Source organism: Triticum dicoccoides, chromosome 1B (genome assembly GCF_002162155.2).
Source record: "Triticum dicoccoides isolate Atlit2015 ecotype Zavitan chromosome 1B, WEW_v2.0, whole genome shotgun sequence".
NCBI classification, from domain to species: Eukaryota; Viridiplantae; Streptophyta; class Magnoliopsida; order Poales; family Poaceae; genus Triticum; species Triticum dicoccoides.
The window spans coordinates 444,357,360-444,368,255 of record NC_041381.1 but is presented as its reverse complement, the minus strand read 5'-3'; positions in this window follow the sequence as shown (position 1 = coordinate 444,368,255).

Sequence of the window (10,896 nt, the reverse complement as noted above, 5' to 3'; positions counted from 1 at the left end):
CTATCATCCAAACAGTGCGTGCATGCGTGGTATCCCTTGTTTGTCTGTCCTGAAAGGTTACTGAGAGCAGGCCAATCATTGATGGTCACAAACAGCAACACATGTAGGTCAAATTCTTCCTGTTTGTGCCCATCCCACGCACGTACACCTTTTTAATTCCACAGCTGTAAGAGTTCTTCAACTAATGGCCTTAGGTACACATCAATGTCATTGCCGGGTTGCTTAGGCCCTTGGATGAGCACTGGCATCATAATGAACTTCCACTTCATGCACAACCAAGGAGGAAGGTTATACATACATAGAGTCAGATGCCAGGTGCTATGGTTGCTGCTCTGCTCCCCAAAAGGATTAAAGCCATCTGCGCTTAGACCAAACCATATGTTCCTTGCGTCACCTGCAATGTCCTCCTAGTACGTTCTCTCGATTTTTCTCCACTGCGACCCATTAGTGGGTACTCTCAACTTCCCGTATTTCTTACGGTCTTCTTTGTGCCATCACATTGACTTTGCATGCTCTTTGTTTTGGAACAAACGTTTCAACCATGGTATTATAGGAGCATACCACATCACCTTGGCAGGAATCTTCTTCCTGGGGCGCTCGCCCTCGACATCTCCAAGGTCATCGCGGCTGATCTTACAGCGCAATGCACCGCATACCAGGCACGCGTTCAAATCCTCGTACTCATCGTGGTAGAGGATGCATTCATTAGGGCATGCATGTATCTTCTGCACCTCTAATCCTAGACGGCAGACAACCTTCTTTGCTTCATAAGTATCCTTTGGAAGCATCTTCTTTAACATTATCAACAACTTTCCAAATCCCTTGTTAGATACACCATTCTCTGCCTTCCATTGCAACAATTCCAGTGTGGTGCCCAGCTTTTTCTTGCCAGCTTCGCAATTCGGGTACAACAATTTCTTGTGATCCTCTAACATGCGCTGTAACTTCTTCTTCTCCTTTTCACTTGCGCAGTTTCTCTTTGCATCGGCAATGGCCTGACCTAGATCATCAGCGGGCTCATTTGATGCCTCTTCTTTAACTTCTTCCCGCATTGCCGGCTCAGCTTCTTCCCCCACTATTGTACCATCATATTCAGGGAACCCATGGCCAGGATAGCTGTCGTCGTCAAAACCGGTGTCTTCCATCAATGTCGGTGTCAAAACCGGCGGATCTCGGGTAGGGGGTCCCGAACTGTGCGTCTAAGTTCGATGGTAACAGGAGACGGGGGACACGATCTCTGCTTTGACAAGACATGCCAATGGAACCACATCTCGAAATACGGAGCGGTGGGCTAAAAAACGGTTCCAATAATAACCGGGCGTCGACGTGATGTCATGTTGTAAAAAGTTGTCAGCAGATTGAACTCGTGAATTATTGTACTCTCTACGGTTGTGTGTGGTATTTCTTTTGCAGAGTCGGATGCGTTTCTTGTGTTCGAAAGAAGATTTGGAGTATTCAGAGGAGGAACCCGCCTTGCAATGCCGAAGACAATCTGCGCGTCGAACACCTCGTCATCGAAGCCTAGTTCAGGGGCTACTGAGGGAGTCCTGGATTAAGGGGTCCTCGGACGGCCGGACTATTGATATGGCCGGACTGTTGGGCTATGAAGATACAAGACTGAAGATTCTCTCCCGTGTCCGGATGGGACTCTCCTTGGCGTGGAAGGCAAGCTTGGCGATCGGATATGTAGATTCCTTTCTCTGTAACCGACTCTGTACAACCCTAGTCCCCTCCGTTGTCTATATAAACCAAAGGGCTTAGTCCGTAGGGACAGATATAGAATCCTCATAGGCTAGACCTCTAGGGTTTAGCCATTACGATCTCGTGGTAGATCAACTCTTGTAATACTCATATCATCAAGATCAATATAGCAGGAAGTAGGGTATTACCTTGATAGAGAGGGCTCAAACCTGGGTAAACATCGTGTCCCTCGTCTCCTGTTACCATCGACCTTAGACGCATAGTTCGGGACCCCTTACCCGAGATCCATCGGTTTTGACACCGACACCCCTCTTTCCCCGTGCTTGGTCCAAACATTATAGTGGGGCATGAAACAAGACACAAACAGGTGGATGTGAATGGTTCTTGACTTAGAGTAATTCAGATCATTCTTACAGTTAGCACATGGACAAGGCATAAAACCATCCGCCCGCTTGTTTGCCTCAGCCGCAAGTAGAAAAGTATGCACACAATTAATGAACTGGGGAGAGCATCGGTCATCATGCATCCATTGCCGGCTCATCTTCATTTACACAACACCAAAAATTCCAAATTCATACATAAAGTTCATATATAAAGTTCATACAACACTTACTCTCATAAAACAACATACAAGTAACTCTCTAGCTAAAGCATTTAAATGCAACAACAAATGCGATCAAGATCGCAACTAAGGTAACAATTGATCCAACAGCATAATGATACCAACACTACTAGGAAAAGGCCTGCTAGTGGCGCACCAGTTTTGCCTACTAATGGCGCACCACTGGTGCGCCACTAGCACCACGCCATTAGAATTAAATACTAATGGCGCATCCCTGGTGCGCCTTTAGTATCTAGTATACTAATGGCGCACCACGCAGTGCGCCATTAGTATAGCCCACCGTGCGCCATTAGTATGCCTCCCAGGGGGCTATATGTACCCATGTGCTTTGGCATACTAATGGCGCACTAGGGTGTGGTGCGCCATTAGTGTCCTTTCTGCAGTGCGCCATTAGTGTCCTTTCTGCAGTGGGCCATTAGTGTGCTGAGTGGTGCACCATTAGTATGAATATTAGGGATTTTTTTGTTTTCTGATATTTGCACAGGTTACAAAACATGTTACTGCACATAATATAGAGAGCACAACATATAAACAGCAGATTTATCGAATACAATAGAATATTAGTCTCCGAATACAATTCATCATATTAGTCTCCAAATTTCAAATACCGAACAAAGTTATAACATTACAAGTCTCGAAACCGTGAGTAGTGAGTTTGTCTTCACATTACAAGTCGATACCGATCATCTAAACTACCATGACATACAAGAGAGCTGCGGCCATCATGATGAGCATAATTGCGATGAAACTGGTCTTCATCCGGTTCCTCCAACGCTCCCTCCTCTCTCCCGCTAGATACCGCGCGTATCTAAGTTCGGCCTCCGCCCTAATGGTGTACCCTTTGTAACTGTTACCATTGAAACGGTGAACCTGTCTCCGACACTCCTCCCAGTCGTCGTAGACTTCGGGAACCTTACCCTTGTACACGACATACGATGGCATCTCTATGCACTAGCCAAACAAAACGTTAGTAGCAATTCACAGAGATATACAAGTTCATTAAAGTTTAATATTACAACTATAACATCATGATTCATGGTCCTACTAATAAATAGCATCGATTACATATAAGGTGAACGACTGTCCAAACCAAAGAGACATACAAGTTCATTAAAGTTTAATATTACAACATGAGCCAATCAACATTTCAGATAGCATCACTACTTTCAACTCGATCGACTCAGGGGACCGGAGCGTGTATGAAGCCACCGTCTTTCGTGATGGTCATGAAATCGCAGGCGTAGTCAGCCTGCATTTGTAGCGTTGTTTCAATCTCACTTTTGGACGGTTGAGATCTGAGGTAGAACTGCCCCGAGGTACGAAGGACATCTTGATGGATGATTTCCGCAAACTCCGACTGGATGTGAAAGAATTCTTGTCTGATGTCCGCGTCCTGGATTGCCGACAAGCTAGTGGCCAAATCTTTGAGATTATCTAGTAGCCGAAGGTGATTATGGTCCCGTACGACCGCCCACATGTGATGGAGGGCGTAGTAGACATCCTTCTGACCGTCAGGCGGCTGCTTGACGCCGGGGAACATCGTATTGTGGGTGAACACGTGCTTGCCGTACCTACGAACTGGCCTCTTGAAGGTGCCTCCAGATCTGGCGTAGCCGGGGAGAGCATCATCAAGAACTTTCTTTATATTTGTGTAGTCTATCTTCGACTCACGGTTTGGGTCAAAATACGTGGCCAAGGAATATTTCGGGCTTAAGAGGATGAGTGTGCAATGTGTGTCACTGCACAGAACACAGAATGTTAGAAAAAAAGACCGAAATCTAAGAAATCATATGTTACGGGGCAGTGAGGGGATGACTTACTCGGGAAAGTAAGGCATGAGGAAGTTATCCTTATCTGGGTTTGCCAGAATGACGCCTTCGAGGTGTGAACTCGCGACTTGCCGGTCCCCAGCGCTGCCCAAGATCTTGGCACGCATGTAGAAGGGGTCAACTATCACGATGTCCGGGGTCTTGTCTCGAATGATCCGCATCTCCATACTCAGCGAAAACAGCCGAACGAAGGTGTAGTGCAGCGGATGAAGATTAAACATAGCAAAGATGTCATCAAACCGCAAGACGATCGTACCCCTGATGGCGCTATCCACAAAGCCCTTGCCCTCTGGCACCTTGGCCACGAAAACCGGGTATGCCACATCATTCTGGGAGAGATGCTGCTTCTCCAAAGAAAGAACACTGTCATGCAGACTCCGCATAGCACCAGTTGTAGCATTGAGTATATTTGTCAGTAGCATCGCCCTACCCGCCACATGCACCCTCCTCGAGATATCCTTAGGTGAAGGTGGCCCGTCCTGAGCACGGATCGTACTCGGTGCCGGCTGGCTCGCACCGGCACCCTTGTTAGTCTTTCGTTTCCATCCCTTCTTCTTGATCTGCTGTAATGGGATCGAGTTCTGCTCACACACTGCCTTCTTGAGCCATATGCCAAGATCGAGTTCTGCTGTAATGTACCGTCGTCGTTGTCGTCGTCGTCCGGATCCTGTGCCATATACATGTCCGGATACTGTGCCATAGGGATGTCCGACATGTCCGGTAGCGTTGCAGCGTTCTTGCCATGGCTTGGCGCCGACACGACTAGCGGTCTTGTATGCGGGGTGTTGTCCCTCGCCCCCAAACGAATCTGGCTCTTCGGCCAAAGCAGGGGCCATCTTACGCAGGTGCTGAGGGTCATCTCATCTTCTTCATCGGCCCCAGCGGGTCAAATCGGAGGTAACAACTCGTCGCAGCCTGGCAGCACCCGAACCATTTCAACCCTATACACTATGGGTGGCATCGGATTATCGTGGAACACGGGGTTGCCCCATTGAATGATTCTGCCCTTGGCGACATCGATCAACTCGCCGCCCACGAAGTGCAGGAGAGTGCATGGAACGTTGGCGGTGCCCTGCGAAAACATGTAGGGTGTCAGGGATGCCCAGTCAAAGGCAAGGAGATGAAGTCATCGGTCGAGAGGCTTAGTTACCGTGATGTCATCGAGCTCGGCTAATGTGGAGGCACCACCAACGGCGGGCGTGCAACTGATGGAGGGGCCGCTTGCTGGCGAGGTGCCAGCCGGCGTACATCCGCCGGGTGCATTAAGCTCCAATGCCCGTGCCGGTGCCCGAGACACGAATACCGCCTCCGCCGGGGACACCAATGGCGCTGCCTGCGCGTTGTGCGAGTTGCTGGCTATGAAGCTGGGAATCGGGGGTGTCCCCTGTTGGCCGCCTGCAATCCACGTCATCAGCCCCTGAATCAAGGTAGGCACCATGGCGGTGAGCATCGTTCCCAGTTGTTGTTGCACTTGCTCTTGGATAATCTCCGGAATTTGCGCCACTTGTGCCTTGATTTCTTGAACCTCGCGCAACTGGCTTTTTGAGCTGGTCTTTCTCTCCTTTCGCCCACCAGCGGTATAGTATGATGACCATTTTGTGGACAAGCCTTTGCCGGCCACACGACCAGCTGACGACGGATTAATGAGCTTATCCTTGTTTTTCATTACGTTCAACACCCTATTTAGAGTGCTGTCCCAAGCAGGGGAGCTCTGAGACGACCCCACGCTACTGCTTTCAGTCTCCTGCGGAAGGAATGTGAACCATTTAGAAATTTGGCTTCATTAATTAGAATGCAACAATATGGAGCTAATTACGCGGGGGTGTATTCCTTACCAGAACAAGCTCAAGCGCCTTGGTCTTCGGATCCGTGGTAAGCTCCTTTGTTACCCGGTCCTCCTTGTACCGGGCCCTGACAAAGTTCCTGGTCTGCTTGTCACATTATTTCTTGAAGCGGGGCGGTAGGCCTTGCTCGGCACGCTCCGCGTCCTCCTTGTCCCATATAGGCTCCGCCACTCTGTAACCGCCGGGACCGAGTTGGTGGACCCCTAAGTTCAACTCCCGCATTTCTTCCCCCCATTGACTAGATTCCACGGTTGTGCTGTTCTCGCACTTGATCTTGAACTCCTTGTAGTCATCTTCGCTGATTGAAGGATATTTCGCCTGGATCTTCTCATAACTATCACCTTTTTCAATCATTCTCTTCACCGAGCTTCTCCAAGTAGACATGGACATGCTCATCCTCGTGAGGGCGGCACTGTTCACTTTATTCCCTGAGAGGCGTGTGTTTGCAAAGTCAGCGGGGAACTTGTATCGTTCGTGTAGCTTCATGAAGAGTAGGTTGCGCAAATTCCCTCGATCCTTATGCCTTAGGTTCTCAGTGTTGATCGAGACGGTGCTCCGGAGAATGCACCCGAGCTGAACCGAGTAACCCTTGAATAATTCTTTGGGCGCCATTGGATGCCCGTCGGAGTTCACTTCAGTAAATTCCTCCTTGACGGTGCCGAGCACGTTCGGTTGCCGGTCCTTCCGTTGCCTCTTCGGTTGGCTGCCATCTGTGCGTGCGCTGCCATCATCAGTGGTGGCATCCTCGGCGGCACCATCAGTGGTGTCATCCCCGATGCCACTAGGGGTTGTGTACTCAGGATTAGTGTCTTCCGAGGCATCCTCATAGCGGTGAGGTTCTTCCTCCATCTCCTGGGACAGCTCCCAGAATAGCTTGCCACCCGAACCGCCGGCCTCATCGTTGTGGGCCATGTTTCGCTCTAAATAGGAAAAAAGTTTGGTCAAAAAGTTAGTTATTGTCAAGGAACAAGATCATGGTCTAATCATTTAGGGTTTGTCGACACCGAGGCATCCTAAAAGCTAAGCTTTTATCATTTAGCGTTTGTCGACGCCGAGGCACCCTAAAAGCCTAAGCTTTCATCATTTAGGTTCTTATCGACACCGAGGCACCCTAAAAGCCAAGTTTTTATCATTTAGGGTTTGTCGACTCTAAGTTGGGCCTAATCACTTGGCTCAATTGCCATCTATGGTTTAATGCAGCAAGAATAAAGGGGCAGTTGATCCTACTTAATTAAGTACTAAGATACCCCGGCCCATGCATTAGTAGCAAGTACCCCATATGTCCGATTTTTAGCAAAGTCATGCTAAAATTGACAGAAAATTTCAGCATGACCTTTGCTGAAAATAGGACATATGGAGTACCCGAATTTGCCGGAACGGAAGACATTCCGGAAAACTCAAGGGCCTCTCGGGGTACCTGCAAAATCATCACGACACGATGGTCAGAGACAAAACCCAGCAAACTAGCACCACAATGTGCCTCTACTTTCATATGGATGAAAAGGCCACAGACCATATGGTCCTCTACTTTCATATGGACAAAAATCAGCTCAACTTATGTGAGCTTCCATTCCAGATCTAATAGGTCACCCAACAAAAAATCATTAATAGTTTAGCAAGTCTGTACAAACACAAAAAGAATAGAAAGTTTGCTGCCTATTCAAACACAGAAACAAAACACTACTTGAAACTTATGCTACATTTGGACCATGGCAATTTACTTTCATGGAGCATGACAAATGTATTTTACAGATCGTGGTATTGTTTTTACTATATGCACCATGGCAAATTTCTTTCCTTTTTGCAACATGGCAAATTTCTTTTGCACCGGGCCATGGCAAATATAGTCTATGCATCATGAAAATTATAGTGTATGGATCATGGCATTTTTTATTCTACATTTTTATTCTATGGATCATGCCAGGAAATTATAGTCTATGCATTTTTTAATCTCTGGATCATGATCCAACAAAATTGCCATCTCCCATCTCCCATCATTTTCTGAAACATATTTTTGCCATGGCAATTTTGAATCAATAGACATACTTCTCAAAAGAGGCATGATCAAATTCAAACAAAAATCAGTAAATTGATAATCACAATTCTCTATATTGGCCTGTGAGAAGGACACAACCAGTTTGCTTTTCTTTTCTTTTTCAGCAAAACCAGCAAACTACTCGACGATGGACATTGGGAAGGGGCATGATGAGGTACAAACTGAAATAAATGCCATTCTGTAGCAAAACAACCTAAGCTAGCATGTGACCATCAACCACACACGCATCATGCAGCAGGACCGAATTTGGCATAAATTAGAAGCATCGTTCAACTAGCCTCGTACGGAACCTCAAGCATGAACCTACCCAATAAGAGATATCACCCAACCAGCCTACACAAATTACAAAATTTTCTAATGCTCCTACCCAAGCATGAACCTAGCTAGTAGTCCAGTTGCATCAGTCAAGCTTTATGGTTAACTCCTTGGTGAAAAGAGTAGCAATTTAAAGCCTCGTACATGAAGGACAAAAGTTTAGAATTTCAGTCAAACTCCTAAAGAAGAACCTGGGAGTAAACCAAAGCGACAACGGACATCGCCCAGCCAGCCCTGGTATATATACATATATCATCACAAATTGACCAAAATATATCTCAGACCTGTCAAAATTATAGATTCTTCTGTAGGAGTTGTATTTGATTACAACATGTTCAACAATAGCAGAGGACATATGAGGTCCATCCCTAATCATGGACAACCAAATCGTCCATGTGCAAGAAATGATGATTCAGTAAATGCACAACCTTCTGCCATATAAAGCTTACACATTTTCAGGGAGTAATTTTATTTTCCATAACAATAACATGGGAGCAGGTGGGTGAGGAACAAACTGGAATATCATCATTCAGTAGGAAAACAACCTTAGCTAGTTCCTGACCATCAACACACACGCATCAAACAACACAGCAGCATGAGCAAAATTGATAGTATGAATTACAAGGACCTCGATCATGAACCTGGCTGGAGTCTAATGGCATCAAGCAAGCAAGCGGTAAACAAAAGCTCACGTATGTCATCAATCAACCAACCAGAATAGAAACTAGGCTGGAGTCATAAACCTCATGTTGATGAATGCAGAACAGACAGGAGCACTCACTAGTCAAATAGATAAAAGGCAGTGACGGAATCACTTCCCTTGGTGGCCAGGTGCGCCCCTCTTCCTCCTCGAGCAGGACAAGGTCGCGTGAGCGGATCCCACAAGAGGAAGCCCTCATTGACGGCACTCGACCTCGCACTGGCAGGAGCTCACTAAATGAAACAAACCACAATGAACAACCATGTTACAAGTAAAATTAACAGAAGTAAAGCAGAAACAAACAAATAAAAAAAGTAAACCTCAACAATGTATGTTGGTCACTACACAGCCATGCCAATGAAACAAACATATCTAGTGGGGTATGTAGGTAAGCAGCACATGGCAGTGCACTAAACCTTAAAAATGGAAGCTTAAATCAATGGGTGATTTGAAGAGAAGAAATTTGTTAGCTTAAATATGATTGTTGTTGGACAATTCAATTTAAAGGGTGTGATTTGAAGAGCACACATTTATTTACAGCCTATACTTGCAGGGTTAGCAAAAACACAAGAAACAATTCCTCATATACTTAAAACCTATATTTACAGCCTATATAGTGCACTAAACCCCGAAAACACATGATTCAAAATACCTTCAACCTGGAATCTCGGACAGAACAGCTTGGCAATCTCGGACAGAACAATAGCTAAACCTGAAAAAACAAACAACAGAGGGTCAGGGTTCATGTCGAGCAGCTCGAATGGAGAGGGGGTGGAGATGGGGCTCGGGAGGAGACGGGGACGGAGATGGGGAGGTAGCAGGCGGCAGAGGTCCGAGACGACGGCAACGCTGAGCAGCCCGCCACGGACGCCGCGATGGGGATTAGGGCTGGTGGTGGGGGGCGGCGTGGAAGGCGCGGGCTTTGAAGGGGGCAGCGCGGTGGGTGGCGGCGAGGCGGACGGTGGGGAGGCGGGGAGCTTCGGACTTGGGGCGGGGCTGACGGCGGGGAGGAGGGCGGACGGGAGGTGGAGGGCACGGCGGTGTCGGCTGCGGGAGTGGCATTGGTGCGCCTAGGGGAGGCCAGCGCGGGCGCGGAGGAGGAGGCGAGGGCCTGGGAGCATGCAGAAGGACGAGATGAGAGCGGCGCGAGGTGGGGAAGATGGTCGGAGAGAGAGGTGCGAGGAGATGGATGACACTGACCTAGGAGGGGAGGGGTCTGGCTCAGCCGCCGATGTGCGGGGACAGCGATGGCCACGGCTAACATGGCGGCGAGGCTCGGGATCTGGCGGAGAAGGCGAGCGGCGGAGAGGGCGAGAGGGCGAGCATGGTGGCGCGGCGACGACCGGGCGGCGGAAGGAGGGGGCGCGCGTGAGGGTGTGGCGAGGCGGGAAGTGGATCTGGCGAGGGAGGGACCGACGAATTAGCTAGGGGGAAGATTACTAATGGCGCACCCCCTGGCGGTGCGCCATTAGTATGTTTTTTAGATAGCAATGGCGCACCCCCGAGGGTTGCGCCATTAGTAATCTTTCTTTTGAGATAGCAATGGCGCACCAGCCAGAGGTGCGCCATAAGTAAGTTTTTATATTATTTTTTGTTGCATCTAATAGTTTTTTAGAAAATGAATATGAATATGAAACAGTAACAATTTTTTTAAAAAATATCATCAAATTTGTTATTTGAAAATATTTATGAATATGAAAAAATATCATCAAATTTATTATTTGAAAATATCATCAAATTTGTTATTTGGAAATATAATCAAATTCATTTGTGACGGTGGAGCGGGGGAGGGTGCGAGGGGTCGGCGGCGACTTTGGCGGGGGAGGGTG